Below are 14870 nucleotides of genomic sequence, written 5' to 3'. Positions count from 1 at the left end.
TCATCTACTAACCCTTCGTGTTTTAGCGATTTTAATTCTCTACAATGTGCCACCAACTCGTCTAATTTCATACCCTTCTGCAGCACAGAGCACGTGGAGCGAAAACTCGCTTTGCAGAACGTAGCGATCAGACCTCCTGCCACATTTTCACCTGAATGGTGCTCGTACTAGTAGGCCGTCATGTAAAAACTACAGTTTTTGTTGAAATAAAGAGGTTAGCAGCATGGCAATTTCTTATCGACAAAAATAACTAATGTCGCCATATCTCAAGAGCACACCGGACCCTGTCTAAACATGCAGACGTCTTATTTGGTTACGCATGACGATTGTATTTGAAATTAAATTTAATATCAATTTTATTTAATATACAACTGAGTATTTAAATACAATCGACACATACATTCTGTAATATGCTGTTAAATACAAAATACCGGATGTATATTAAATGTTTGCATTTTAGATACTGTCTATCCCTGGCGCTTGTGTTACATCTCTCATCCAGGTGTCGCTAAATAGCTCAAAACGATCAAGAGTACTTTTTTTTTCTACTCCAGAGATGATCGAATTCGTAAGGGTTATATTTAATTTTTAAACTGCTCTCCATGTGGACCGGGTAATCCGAACCAATTAAAATGTATACACAAACATTGGACTTACATGTGGCGATACTTTACATTAGGCCAAGAATGTTTAACTTTGAATGTTTTTGCAAAATAAAATTTTACAATCGCAAACGATTACATCCACTTGATTTACGAGGAACATTTTTTGTTTGTTCGAAACTGGTGCATTCTACTCAACGTATGATGCAGTGAATGAGTTCCGTATTTGGTTTACAATATTTTTATTATTATACGAAGCCTAAGCTTAGACCAGGGGTGGCCAGGCTCACCCGGCCTAAGAGCCGCAAGCAAAACCACAAAACTTCCAAGACCCCCGGGGGGGGGGGGGGGGGGGGGAGAGACAAACTTTGGTCCAGAGCAATAAACGAAACTCGAACTACTTTCAATCTATCCGAGCCAAAAACAGTCCAAGTGCACGTAACTTAGCAGTAACACAAGACTATCAAACGACAACCTGTCTTTCGATTTAAAACGCGTTCCATTTCTCTTTTTGGGGAAGTGCGGAAAGGGGGGGGGGGGGGGGGGGGTGAGCTTTAACACGCGAAGAGCCGCAGACGGCCCGCGAGCCGCAGCTTGGTCACCTCTGGCTTAGACGTTCGATTCCACAAAGCCTCTTAACTAAAGCTTACTGAAAACGGTCAGAAAAAAAAAAAAATAAACGAAAGTTTTGTTACATTTAATTTTATGACGGCTGTTTCCAACCTTTGACTCGAACACAGACTGTTCTTCGTAGAACTTTGAACTAGTGAAACTAGTGAGCCATATTTTAAAAATTCGAACTCAACAAACCGAAACAAATTTAGCTTTATACCTTTAAAAATCTTGGTGCGGCAACAAAACAATTTTCTTTAGTCATTTGTCTCAGGGTTCTGTTAGGGCACACCCCACACAGTGAGAGTTTATCAGGCAAGGCCCGTTGATAAGAGAAATCTTACGCTAGCCAGATTTGCCAGCAAGTAAAACGTTGTAAAAATACAACCCCGCGATAAGTCGATTAGCGTGGTCCTTATCTCTACAGCTGAGGCAATCTCCAGCGGGAACGTCTTTTCAGCGAAGCTGTGTTGGAGGCTCTGTGCAAACCGTACACGTGGAGAGCGAGCGTTCGGCTTGAAAATAGAGCACCTCGTCTCAAACCTATAGAATTCAGCTACATCAAAAAAGGTAAGAACCTGTCCAGATGTCTGTCTGTTGCCACTCGGGTGTTGCAATCAGGCAACTGCTTTCCGAAGTTTTGCATTACTGAGATACGTCTAAATGGCTATTGTACCATAAAATATTTACTTGCGGACACCGGAAAGCACCACCAATTAACACCAAATTAACAGCCGGGTGAAGTAGCGAGATGCACGTTTATTGAGGAGAAAGCACCACATGTTCTGATTCGTCCGTACGTAAAAGAAACAAAAAAAAAAAAAATACAGACGTTTTCGTTTTAGAAAACAAAATTCATATTTTTCTCGACTCCAGCACAAAAGGTAGTTTTTTTTTTGTTGGTAATAACCAGGATCGACCCAACTCAAGTAAAATTAAATGAATGCGATACGCCTGCGCCTCTGGAGGATCCGGTTACACGCGAAGCGGGGAGCGATGTTGGTCCCTTGCTTCGCAAGAGCAGAGGTTCTAGGTCATACGCACGAGACACTGGAACTCGCGCGCTTGCTCTTCCCAGTTTGATAACATTCCCATTCTTAAGGAAGTTTTGAATACGCTCCGAAACAGCCTGGTTCTTTTATGCAGCGCACGTGACGAGTGTGCTAAAGGGAGGTGTCTGTACAAGCCTCAATTTTTCTCTCCAGACTTCCTACTGTTGCGGGTAATTCTTCTAAAATTTTTGTTCTCATTGGTCAATAAAATCAGATAGAAACATGCAGTTCCTTATGATACCCTGACCGTTTTACATTATCCAGAAAGATTGTGGCAATTTAGCCTTGCCATGAACGACTCCAGTTTGCTTTATGTTCATGACCCAAACTCGCTCTCCAAAGGAGACGAACAGATCACGTTGATGCGCAATTTGTGTCACTGGTTTGGCTGGTTATTTCGTCGATTCCTGAGTTTCTACTCGCATTGATGCGCTACGTAGTGCAGAGTTATTTCTGTAGTGAAGGTGCAGTTACACAGAAAACAACTGCTCGTAGTCACACAGTTTGTGCTTGGGCAGTTTTGAATCGAGGGTCTTAGTTGTCTTTGGGAGCGTTCTGCACAAGTTCCTCTCGCCATGAAAAGTGTGCCGAACTGCACTTGTTAGGCAAACGTGTTGAACGAAAGATTGTGAGCCACAAATTTTACGTTTTGCTGAGTGATTGCTTAATGATCCTCACCGTAAATTGCGTTATGCTGTTTCTTTTTGCTTAGCGGGGGCTTGATGTGATGTGCCTGAAAGGTTTATGAGAACATTTCCGAAAGCTGAACCAGTGGTTTCCGCACATTGGGGACTATTGACAGAAAGAAGAACACCTGGGATGCTATGGGTGGCAAATATTGATTTGCAGTGAGCTATTACGCCCTCTGTTGCGAGGTCTTCGAGTGAGGTCGTTTTCAAAAGCAAGAGCGAAGGGCGATTACGACCAGCCATCATCTTTCGTGTAGGAATAATAAGTACGTCGCACCTCCCTCCCAAAATCGTCTTTAAAATTGGACGAGGAAAATCGCATGATTTAAGATAACCCTGAGACAGGGGAAACAAGAAGGACAAACACGACGAAGTCTCAAAACACAGCTGCGAATTATTATTTATTTTACTCGTCCTTTTTATAGAACGATCCCCACCATCATTCGAACTTCCTACCGTCAACCCCACGATGCACGTCAAATGGGCAAGGCCCAACAACCCCGATTCGAAGAAACCGAACCGAACCGAACGAACTTCCACAACAGTACAACAATAACGCAAGCACCGTTACCCCTAACACTCGCCCTGGGCAACCCCCAACACACCGTGAATCGCGGGGTTGACGGTAGGAAGTTGTAGTGATGGTGGGGGCCGTTCTATAAAAAGGACGAGTCACAAAAATTAATTCGCAGCTGTGTTTTGAGACTTCGTCGTGTTTGTTCTTCTTGTTTCCCCTGTCTCAGGGTTGGCTTAAATCATGAACGTAAACCAGCTCGCCTGAGCCTTATCACTGATTTCAGAGTAGAATTTTTCGGTTATGGCCAGTTTGAACGCACGTTTCACGGGTCTTTACATGCGCTCGATTTCTTCATTTATTCTTGGCCACCACACAGACAAATTTTCTCGTACTTCGCATTTTTCAAATCACATGTTCCACCCCTCGTTGCTGTAATCTAGAGTTGTAGACGGCACGATTCTATTGTCGGTTCCAGTTTCAGAACTCAGTGGATGTCCTGCCTCGAGCGCGAGCTTTCTGCCTTCGATAACACTGGGTCAAACGCGCAACTAATGTTGCCAATTCGAAAAAAATCAACAACAAAAAAAAAAAACACCATTGAAATTTTAAAAACAGCTAGAGACCACTAAATTTCAGAAGCAGGGAGTGGAAGACTGTATAATGAGATTTACATTCAAAATTAGTGTAGAAACACATTATAACGATTGAAAGAAACTTTAGTACGTTTTCAACTCCCATCGTTTCCGGCCATTCGCAGTATACGATGCCCACTGCATCACCTTGCTCATACCAGGTACGTGGCCATACCTGCCGGCGTAAAACCTCCACCGATCCAATCTTTTGTGCAACATTTGGAGCCACTTCAAAGATCCGGCGATCAAAATTCGCCGGCTTTGCAGAAAATTCCATTTTCCAGTAGAGATATTTGGCAGGTCTGACATCACTTGGAACCAGACTTGTCTGGCACTCATTAAAGGTAATAAATTACTTGTAATCAATTACTTTTTGATTCATTTCCTAATAAGTTGAATACATTTATTAGAAAGTAATCGCGAGAGTTATTTGACTACTTTTAGAAGTAATAAAATTATTTCTAACCGGTACTATGGTCCCTCCCCTTCTTAATGGCGTCATATGTTTGCACATATTTCCTGCCAAGGAATCTGCAGCGGAAGCTTTCGCTCCACGCTCCGATCTGAGACGCGTTAACCCACTCGGCCACCGATCCCCCCCCCCCCCCCCCCCCCCCTTCCCACCGATTCAGAGCTTGAATATCCAACGAGTCAAAAGATCCAAGGAAACGAAAGATCCACTAGTGTATATTCAGGCTCGTTGGATATTCAGACACGTTGTACATTCAGGCCTGGTTGAATCTTTCGTCTCGTTGGACATTCAGACTCGTTGGACATTCAGTGTCAAATGGATATTCCGTCTCGATGGATGTTCAGTCACGGTGGACATTCCAGCCTGGTTGGATCTTCCGTCTCGTTGGATATTCAGACTCGTTGGACATTCCGTCTCAGTTGGACATTACTTTCGATGGATATCAGTCTCGCCTGCCACGTAACCAAGTAGATACCTGATTTGAGCAACGCGTTTCGCATTGTTTACGTATTTCGAGCTGGTACATCTTCAAATTTTTAAAAAGAATCCTGGTTGCTCAGGCGGATGCAGGTTGTTTAAACTTGGCTGTTAAGATCGACACAATTTTTAATTGCCTAACGGTTTATACAAATTTGGGCTTGTTTTTAGCTTGTTTATTCTTATGTGGGCCGTCCTATTTGAAGGAACCGCTGGCCATTGTTCGTTTTGGAGAGGGATGCGTGTGGCCTTCGCCGGCTTACGCGCGTCTCGGGGGGTACATAGCTTGCTCCCGCCGGGGTCTGCTTTTTAGAGTTGTCGGCGGAATTCGGGTGGCCGTTATTAGGGAGTTTTCGTAGGTCGTTTTCGCCGTCCCGCAATGCTCTCCGCAACCCGCTACGATAAACGGAACGCCACAGTCAAGGCCGTCGGCACGCAGGCGCAGTAGCGGCTTCTTCGTTGCTGTGGGCTTAGCGGAAGGGGAAACGCGGTCTGGGAAAACTTTCTATTCCCCTGTGCCTCCTCTACCAACCATTTTCGGCCTTTGCAGAGGCACCTTGGCTGGGTGCTTGGTTGAGACGGCGGCTGAGACTGCAGTGGGAGCTGCGTGCCCGCCGGACCAACCAGCCGCCTGCCTCTTATTACCTGACCCGGCCCTCTGCGTTGGTATGAGTGGGAGCGTGATGACGTGGCGACTTAGAGACAGGACGTGGCTTCCACCGCAGTCTCAAGTTTTGGAGCAAACGGAATATAGAGCGGCAAAGCGAAACTACGAAGTTGCGAAATAATTTTCGTGAATGGGCTTGGCGTGGCGCCGAGTAGGCTCCGGCCGTTTGTGCTGCCGAAGTTACGGGCGTATCACCCCGTGTCCGTTGCAAATATAATCTCCGTACTAATGAGCGTATTGGGCGGCCCCCAGTCGACAATTGGACGGTGGACATCCCGTGACTCCGATAGATTTCAAAATGATTGATTGGCCGCCCCAGAAGGAGAGGAGGCGAGAACCTTTAATGTCGCGCGACAGGGCGGGAAAGAAGATTTGATCTGGGGGACTGGGAACCAAAATATCCGAGGGGCGTTCTTGTTCTGATGTACAGTATCGCCGTTGTTGCGCTTTCAATTAAACGTGACTGCCCCGGTCATTTAAAAGTCTACCACCGTCGTCACGTGTCAGCAGGACCAAACAAATTTATATATTACTTTTGTTTTTGCATCTTTCGGACACTTTCGCTAATTTTGCGATACATCTAAAACTGCTGAAAAATATGAAGAAAAAAAAAACGCAGAACTTCGCGCAGCCTTAACTGCAAAAAAATCCCAATATTTATTTTAGAAGCCTGTTTTAAGTAGGTTATTGCTTTATTAATAGATTTATTGGCAAAAGCAAGAAAAGGCTATGGCAGTAATTAAACTTCAAGAATAAAATGTAATCACATACAACAATCAGTGATTGGTGCACACCAGAGCAACTGTTTAGACAAAAACGTTACGGAGAAGGTTTCCGCTTTTGGCACCTTTCTCGACGTCTTTGAAAGAGGACAACTTGATCAGCGGAAACCATGACACATTTATTCACATCATGTGTCACTAAATGACTGCTGAAAAACTGTTAAGTAGCCGCTGGGAGCACACCAGTGCTCGCGATTCTGTCCCCGTAATTGCAGACGTCCTGGTAGGTGGCAGCATTGCCGCTGGTGAATGAGGCAAAGGCATCCATTTCTGCGTGGAGCCTCTCGTTTCTTGCCGAGACGGAGATTGATGTAGGTCTTGCCACAGCGAGCGGATCAAGCAGAAGAGCTTGAATTCGATTCTGTGCGGCATGCTGCGCAACCTGAAGGAACTGAATAAATTCAGTCAGGTCGGGATGGCGACTTGAAAGGCGACTATGCAGGCTGTTGTGCCACCCCTCAACTACGTTCGTCGTCCTTGGACCCCGATTTCCAAACTGTCCCCAAATCTCTCTGATAATGCTATGGGATAGCCAGAAGTTCCTGAAGTACCGGATAAACTGGTCCAGGCGAGCGGCATTCAGCTGGGGTAGATTTGGTTTCGCTGCAAGAAGGTCACTTGAAAACAGCAGGCGGCAGTGGTCCGGAACGAAAGGCAGGTGACGAATTCTGACGAACCATTTGTTCACCTCAGGGTCGTCACGGCAAAGAGCCCTGAGCCCCAGTTCGTCGCGCTTTGTGTTAATGGCTTTCGCAAAGTGAAATGCGCAGCCACGTACCTGGGAGTAAAACGAGCGAAAACAGCTATTGGAGCCCACACATGTGTGGTCACAGTTGCAACAAGCGCGTAACTGAATCCTAGATATAGTACTCTGCCACCTTTGGCTTCATTTATCATTTATAGATAAAAACGCCATACTTAAGTCGTTCACTTACTCAAAAACAATACTTCAGAAATTTTCTTACCTTCGAAAATCCCGCGGTGGTCTTGAAGACGTTCATCACAGCCTGGATAGCTGCGGACTCGTAGTCGAAGTGCCACGTGGTGGAGGTTGAGAGGCAACCGACCCCCCGAACTCAAGTGAAGTCTTTAAGGTGCCGAAAACAACCTCGTAGGCCTGAACGTCGCATGACTGCATCAGAGCATAAACAATGGGATGCGCTTCCCCTTTAACAATGGCATGTAGAGTGTAGAATTGCCCTGGGCTGTGAAATTCACTGGGGTTATATTTAAAATTGCCGTCCGCCAGAATGAATTCAACATTGAGAAGCACTTCCAGGTCTTTTTCAGCATAAAAAAGCAGGAGCCGTCTCCCTTCCGTCTTGACTTCCAGTTGCAAGAACTCTTGGAAGTCGTTGGTGACGCGAAGCTCCGGGAGAATAGCGTCCAATGCGTTGCCCTTTAGTCTGTTGTGATGGCGATTGCGTGAGAGGGCTCGTCTCTTGGACGTAGATCCATATGCACTGTTCATGCTGGCTTGTATGCCATCTTGGACTTCATCTCCGTACTCACGAAACCTTTCCCTGACGGACGTCACAGCTTCGTCGAATGCTTCACGGGGCCTCTTGCGGCTGGTACGTACATCCGCACAGACTTCGTACATGAATCGCTTCGCAAGCACCGCCGTCGCATCGGAGTCCTTGTCTGGGCTTCAGCTGTGCGGAGTCATGGGATTATCAGGATCGGACACCATAACTCCGTTGTTAAGCGTGAGGTGCGCTACTGGACATTTTTCCCCGGTCACCGTGTGCTTGCTGAGATGAAAGCATTTGATGCATCGATAGTACTCGATGCTAGGATTGTTTGGGTTGGCACTCTTGAACGAAAATTCAAGAACCGCGTTGGGCCAGCGACAGCTTTTGTACTGTATGACTGGCTTGCTTGAGCGCTTGTGAGAAGGCACGAACGTTGGGACACCCAGGTGCCCAGGATTCATCTCGCTGGCTCAGCGAGTACGCTCCAGCCTGTAATCAAAACGCGACACATACAATCAGACGAGGGACACTTGAAACTTCGAATTGCACTTGAGAAACTTGAGCCTCTCATGTGTCTTGAAATTTTCAAATTCTAAGACCTTACTTTTCTGCATAAATAGCTAACAGTGATTATTTGTATACCGCTCAAAGTACATAGGCGTAATAACTACAATATTTTAGATGCAATTACAGTACTTTGGTGTCGCAGTAGATACATATTAAAAGGACCATGAAATGACCTTTTTACTTTTTCCAGATAACTTTTACATTAAACCGTCAATGTTCACTGAATGCCGAACAGGCATCCGTTTTCGCCTCTGTTTATTAACTTCTACACAAAAAATTAATGAAATATCGACTTTTTCTTTCTCTCCAACTGACCGCAAAACAAGCCGTGACGTACGCTGTTTCCGGAACCGGAAGTTCTCTCGGCAGTAGGAGAATGGGAGCGGGCGACGAGTTCGGGTGCGCCGGTAGGTTTTACTGCGCTCATGTCACCGACGTATCTTCTGAATCGGCGCCTAAGTGCAGCGAGTCTTCCCGTGAAGACTCCAGAAGTCAACCCAACTGTCAATGTCGGTAAAAGGCGGCCCGTGTCAGTCGTTTGCAAAGCGACGTAGATGGAAACAAATTGCCGCGGCGTTTTTCGCGGCCTCGGAGATGCAGGAGCGAGCCGACGTTAAAGAAGATACGTTTGAACTACGAGTGTCAGCAAGAGCCACGTAAATACCTGTTCACACTCGGAGCGAACGCGCGCGTTTGATGGAAGTGCTGTATTCGCGCTGTTGGTAAGCGCTTCGGGACCGATCTTTTACGATTGCAACTCGATACTGACGCGACACTCGGCGAAGAAAGGTTGGACCGGCATTGCACGTATGCCTCCCACGAACTGTTATAGCTCGACAGTGACGTGCAGTCTGTCAGAATAAAAATGGCATACCAATAACAAAGTGTACATACCGTGTTACGAAGGTAATCCATACGGCGTTTATTATAGCTCTATATCACACAAAACAAGAAGATAGAATCGACGAGAGTTTCTTTTCGACGAGTGTTCGTCAACACTGCCTCGGAAAACAAGGGGAAGAGATTGACCTCACCTCTTAATCTCAAATTGAGGTCAGCGATCAAACTATAATGCGGGAAGGGTCCACAAGGGTAGCGCGGGCATATTCCATTCAGCACGCCAGCCGGTCGTAGGCAGACGGTCTTGCGACGAAGCAACGCTGCGCCGAGTCGGAGTGCCTGCTAGGCCTATATTCTGAGCAGCTCGCTTCGTCAGAGTCGGTGGATTCGTGGCCAGCGTTCTTGTTCGTCGTGGTCTGTTTTAAATACTTTTTTTCTTGCTGCTTGAAGTCGGCACGCGCGAGAAGAACACGTAGAAAAATAAACGTTCAGTCAGTCAGAGTTTTGAGAGGAAGGAAATCAAAGGAAATAAACGTTCGTCGGCCGTCGCGAACCAAGTAACTGAACTCGGCCCTGCCCTACTGCGCACGCGCAGTAGTTGCTCAGTCAGTCAGTCAGAAAGATGGACCAAAACCCTTTTAAAACAGGGCGGGCGCGCCTGTGGTAGCGTAAATAAAATAAAAAAATAGTCACTTCTGATGTGCACTGTTGAGGTTGTTCAGGCGTTCCGCTCTAGGCAGAAGGTTTCGCGGTGCGGCAAAGTCGCTCCCACGCCACTAGGCGGCGTTTTGTTGCGTCCGTCGAATGCGTGCGGTTTTTACGGTCACCGTCGTCACCGCTGCCCTCCTCGGCCTCTTCTCCGTAGCCAAGGGCCTGTTCTACACCGCACTGCAACGCGCTTTGCCCTTTCTGGTCGATGCCACTGCATTGTCCCAAGATGTGTTAGACAGTCTCCTCGTTGCCGCCACAGAGCCCGCAGTTTGGGTCTTCTCCATAGAGCTTAAATCTGCGTCTCTGGGTCAGTAGGGAGCCCGTTCGAGCCTGGAACAGCAGCGCGCTGGCTCGGTCTCCCCGGTAGTGTGGATAGGGTGCTGGTTCCTTCTTGTCTTCTGAATTTGGAAAACAGCGCACAAAAAGACGAAGACGACGAGAGAAGTGCACAGGACAAGCGCTGACTATCAACTGAAGTTTTATTAAAAAAGGCTCAAGCAAGAAAACACCACACAGTCAACCAACGCCGAAACAACCAATGGCGTGTCGCTCACCAGTCATATGCAATATGTGAGGTAGCGGGCACGACACGTCGTAAGGGCGATGAGGTTAACACATATGGTGGGTTGGTTGCCGTAGCCGTTAAAACAATTAAAAGAGCCTGCTGTAGAAGATATGAACTGTATTAAGGTGGCGATGCAAGCGAGTTGGTTCATGACTTCTGAATTTGGAAAACATCGCGCAAAATACGAAGACGACGAGAGAAGTGCACAGGACAAGCGCTGACTATCAACTGAAGTTTTATTAAAAAAGGCTCAAGCAAGAAAACACCACACAGTCAACCAACGCCGAAACAACCAATGGCGTGTCGCTCACCAGTCATCACCAGTCACAGTCTTCTTGTGTTTCCTGTACAGTTGGAGGCTCTGTTTCTTCTGCATTGTCCTTCTCCAGTCCTGTATTCCGGCCCGTGTCACCTCTGTCCGTATTGTCCTCGCCCACTCCCGTTCCGTCGTCGCCAGATGCCTTGTTGTGCCCCCACCGTACTTAGAATCTATGGTCTTTATTCTCTTCATCCAGCCTGTCTTGGACCCCTGATATCGGACGTGGTAGTACATCCTTCTGGCGTAGCTCTCCTGGGGAAGGAACTTTAGTCTGCCCATGTATGCAAGCTTCGACCTGGCCTCTCGTATCTCGTGGGTGGACCATCCCATTTCCCCGGTTACCGCTGAGTTTGCTGTGCAGCTGCTCCCCCCCCAGCAGCCATCTCCCCAGTTCGTATTGATGTCGATCCAGACACTTCACCAATGTATGTAAGTGCGTCATTCGCGTAAGTCACTGCTGGGACTGCAAGGGATTTCCACAGTGCTCTCCCAACCGAGCATTTATTGTATGAGTGCCTGGCGAGATGCCACACCACCCCCTTCAGTTTGTTCGACTTTTTAATTACGTTTTCTTCCTGTTCGGTCAGGTGCTCCTTGCTGTGCGTTATTGTTACACCAAGGTATTTGTAGGCTGTTGTTTTCTGTACCTTTTGATTTTGTAGGTAAAAGGTGGTGTCCAAATTCACGTTGAAGCCCATCCACTGAGTTTTTCCTGCGTTAAATTTAAGGTTGTCCCTCGCTGCCACCCTTGTGCAGATGTCCATCATGTGCTGCATGTCGGTTGATGACTCTGTGATGAGCACCACATCGTCCGCAAAGGCCAGGCATGGGATGCGCGTATATTCCTCCTCTCCGTCCTTGGTCTTAGTGCTCAAGCGCAAACCTGCCCCTTCCTCTTCCAGCTGTTTGAGAAGGTCGTTTATGTACACATTAAATAGTGTTGGCGATAGGGGACACCCCTGTCTCAGTCCAATACTTATTGGTACTGGTTTTGATTTGTAGTTTTCCAATGTGTAAGAGGCCTCGCAACCCCTGTACAAGCTCTTCAGGAGTTCGTTTACCACACGATAGATGGCGCTTGGCTCTCAGCATTATCAAATTTGGCAATTTTCGCCACACATGTCTAATTATGCTACAAAATGTGGATCTGAATATTATTTAACAAAACTTTTAGGAAACATTCGCCTGCTATTTATTGTTTACGATCGCGGTGCTGGTGAGGTAGGCTCTTACCCAATAGGCGACGTGGATTCGGCTGACGTGCCCCGTTTCCGCGGATGCATCGTAGTGAAAAGGCGAAGGAAAGAAGGCGCAAAAGAGTCCAGTTTTCTTTTAAAAGTTCTATAGCAAATAATTTTTTTTGGCTCCCTATTTTTGTGTTTTTGTGTTTCTTTTCACTCCTTTTACGACGTGCGGTGGATGAAATTCGATTTTAAAATCATTTCAACACTCACCGTATTTGCGTGTCAGTGATTTGGAGAAGACGAAGCTCAGGGTTCTGACAGAGGGAGGTGGCGAAATAGCAGTCCTTTATATAGCCATGTGAAATGTCGACCCGGAACAAGCATTGTTTGTAAGTGGATGGTTTCGTTTGTCTGCGGTCTAAGGTTTGAACCCACTCAGGTGGTGTTGTACCATTGTTATATCGAACCAAAAACAAAAGCGAACCTTCCTAAGATAACGTAAGAAGACAGGCGAGCTGGTTAAAGTTAAACATTTCTAAAACCCAGGACGGAGGCTACAAAGAGAAACAAACACAAGACGAGACGCCTTGTGTTTGTCCCGTCTTCGTAGCTTCCGTCTTGAGTTTCAGAAATATTGAACCTTTCTAACCTGGCAAGTGATTTGAGCTCACTACAATACAAAAGAACTTTGGTCCAAAACCGGAAAGGGGGTGACATGGGACGTGCATGTGTTGAAAATAAAGTTTCGAAGACCTCTTTGTTGTACGCCTACTTTTTGGTTTCGGAGGGTACAGTCGCTTTTGTTTTCTAGACTCCGTGTAGAACCCTCTTTAGGAAGTTCACGATGCTTCGCTGCGTTGAAGACTCTATGTTTCTCGCATCCCTTTGGTTTCTGCCTGCGGCGGGTTTTCTTTTTTTTTTTTTTCCTTATGCCCGCGTCCTACTAGAGCGACAGACAGAGACAAAACACAGCGACAAGCCTCAAACCCATGCAGCATGCTCGTGATGGTACCTTTGGCAGTCGTTTAGTCGTTCGGTGCTCGCGAAGTAAGCACGAGCGATTGCAGGCCTGCCAAAGATACCCTCGCGTGCATGATGCTCGTGTTTGAGCATAGCCTCCGTTACTCTACAAAGCGTCTCAAATCGCGAAAGACTCTGGTTTGAGGCTTGTCTTTGTCTTTTGTTTCTGTATGTCGCTCTAGTGGGACGCGGGTTTTACTAAAACATATTTTGGAGTGCATTTGACTGCAAAGCTTCGGTGTTGACTTTGGTTGCTTTTGTTATTTTAATCTTTATATTTATTTACTTTGAGCCTGCGGCGCTAGTATCAGGCATTATCGCAGAGGGCGAACAAATATTAAGAAAAAAGCTTTCAGCATTTGTGGCCCAAACAATTTCCCTAAGCAGCTTATTCCATTCCTTCGTGGTCTAACAAAAAAGTCACAGACACAAAAAAAAGAAAACCTCTTTTCTTATTTTGTCCTCGGAGATCACGCATCTTATATGTTCTTTACATTGTTAAATATAATTTGGAGCATTTCAGCAAGCCCTTTCACGTAAGATACAAAAACGCGCGATGAAAAAAAAAGGTCTTTGCTTATCATTATTTATTTGGGAGCAGTATAAACAATAAATTACAGGAATAAATGAACATGGAACATTGGATATCTAGCCTCAGTGTACATTCAGACCTGGTTGGATATTCCGTCTTGTTGGATATTCAGTCGCAGTGGACATTCAGACCTGGTTGGATCTTCCATCTCGATGGACATTCAGTCACGGTGGACATTCAGGCCTGGTTGGATCTTTCGTCTCGTTGGACATTCGGACTTGTTGGACATTCCGTCTCAATTGGACATTTCGTCTCGATGGATATTCCGTCTCGCCTGTCACGTGACCAATTGGATCTTTCGACTCGTTGAATCTTCCGACTCGATGGATATTCAGGCCGCAAGCGCTTCCCACCCCCTTCCCTCCCCCCCCCCCCCCCCCCCCCCCCCCATAATGTTCCCTTAAATTTCCTGCACCGTCTCTTTCTTCTTGCGGCCTTTCCTTCTCGCAGTTCTATGACGTAGTCGGTTTCCTCCGGAGATAAAGATCTCTCGTGCGAATACGCCATAACTTGCAACAAAACTTAAAGGGGTCATGAAAAGAAAAAAAAAAAAAAAAAAAACAGAAACTGTCGGATTTTAATTTTAACATATTTATTAAAAAAAGAAGATGTCGATTCCTGAGCATTACGGTGAAATTTTGCGTCTGCATTGTATAATCCGTGTTTAAAAATCGCTTTGTGGGGACTGTTTGTAACGACCATGTGACACCATCCGGCAGCGTGAGCAATGAAACGTCATGGTAGCTATGTACACTGATTGAACATAAATTCAACTCTACTTAATCTTTAAATAATAAAGTGGGAGCGATAAAATATTGAGTTTTTTAGTGGCGCTTTTGTATTGTTCAGACGCCACTACATTACATGATTGGGATACAGTTTTCGGATTCAAACATGTATGGGTATTCTGTCGTTCGGTAACCATCGTAACCATACTGCTCGTCCCGACGCCGCTCGCATTCGTTGTGCAATGCGGTTGTGGAACCTCATTGTGGATTAAAACTACATTAAAACAAGGTGAAACAAAGAAATGATAACCCAAAGAGGATTCGAATCCAGAACTTCGCGAAGTCAGTAGCAAGAAGGCATGCGCGC

General features: G+C 46.1%; 1 protein-coding gene across 2 annotated transcripts in view; it reads left to right on the top strand.

Moving 5' to 3' along the window:
- The first annotated feature begins 1646 nt into the window (after window positions 1-1646).
- LOC115328279 (inosine-uridine preferring nucleoside hydrolase) overlaps window positions 1647-14870 on the top strand; it is a 64749-nt gene continuing 51525 nt past the window's right edge. The window contains exon 1 of one of the 2 annotated variants that reach the window (XM_040207029.3): window positions 1647-1784. The gene's annotated coding sequence lies outside the window, so the exon portion shown is untranslated. The remainder of the gene's footprint in view (window positions 1785-14870) is intronic. The other variant, XM_042290989.1, reaches the window with a different exon arrangement.

Source organism: Ixodes scapularis, unplaced genomic scaffold (genome assembly GCF_016920785.2).
Source record: "Ixodes scapularis isolate PalLabHiFi unplaced genomic scaffold, ASM1692078v2 PGA_scaffold1__304_contigs__length_218370807, whole genome shotgun sequence".
Taxonomy (NCBI): domain Eukaryota; kingdom Metazoa; phylum Arthropoda; class Arachnida; order Ixodida; family Ixodidae; genus Ixodes; species Ixodes scapularis.
This window is presented reverse-complemented; position numbering and strand designations above follow the sequence as displayed.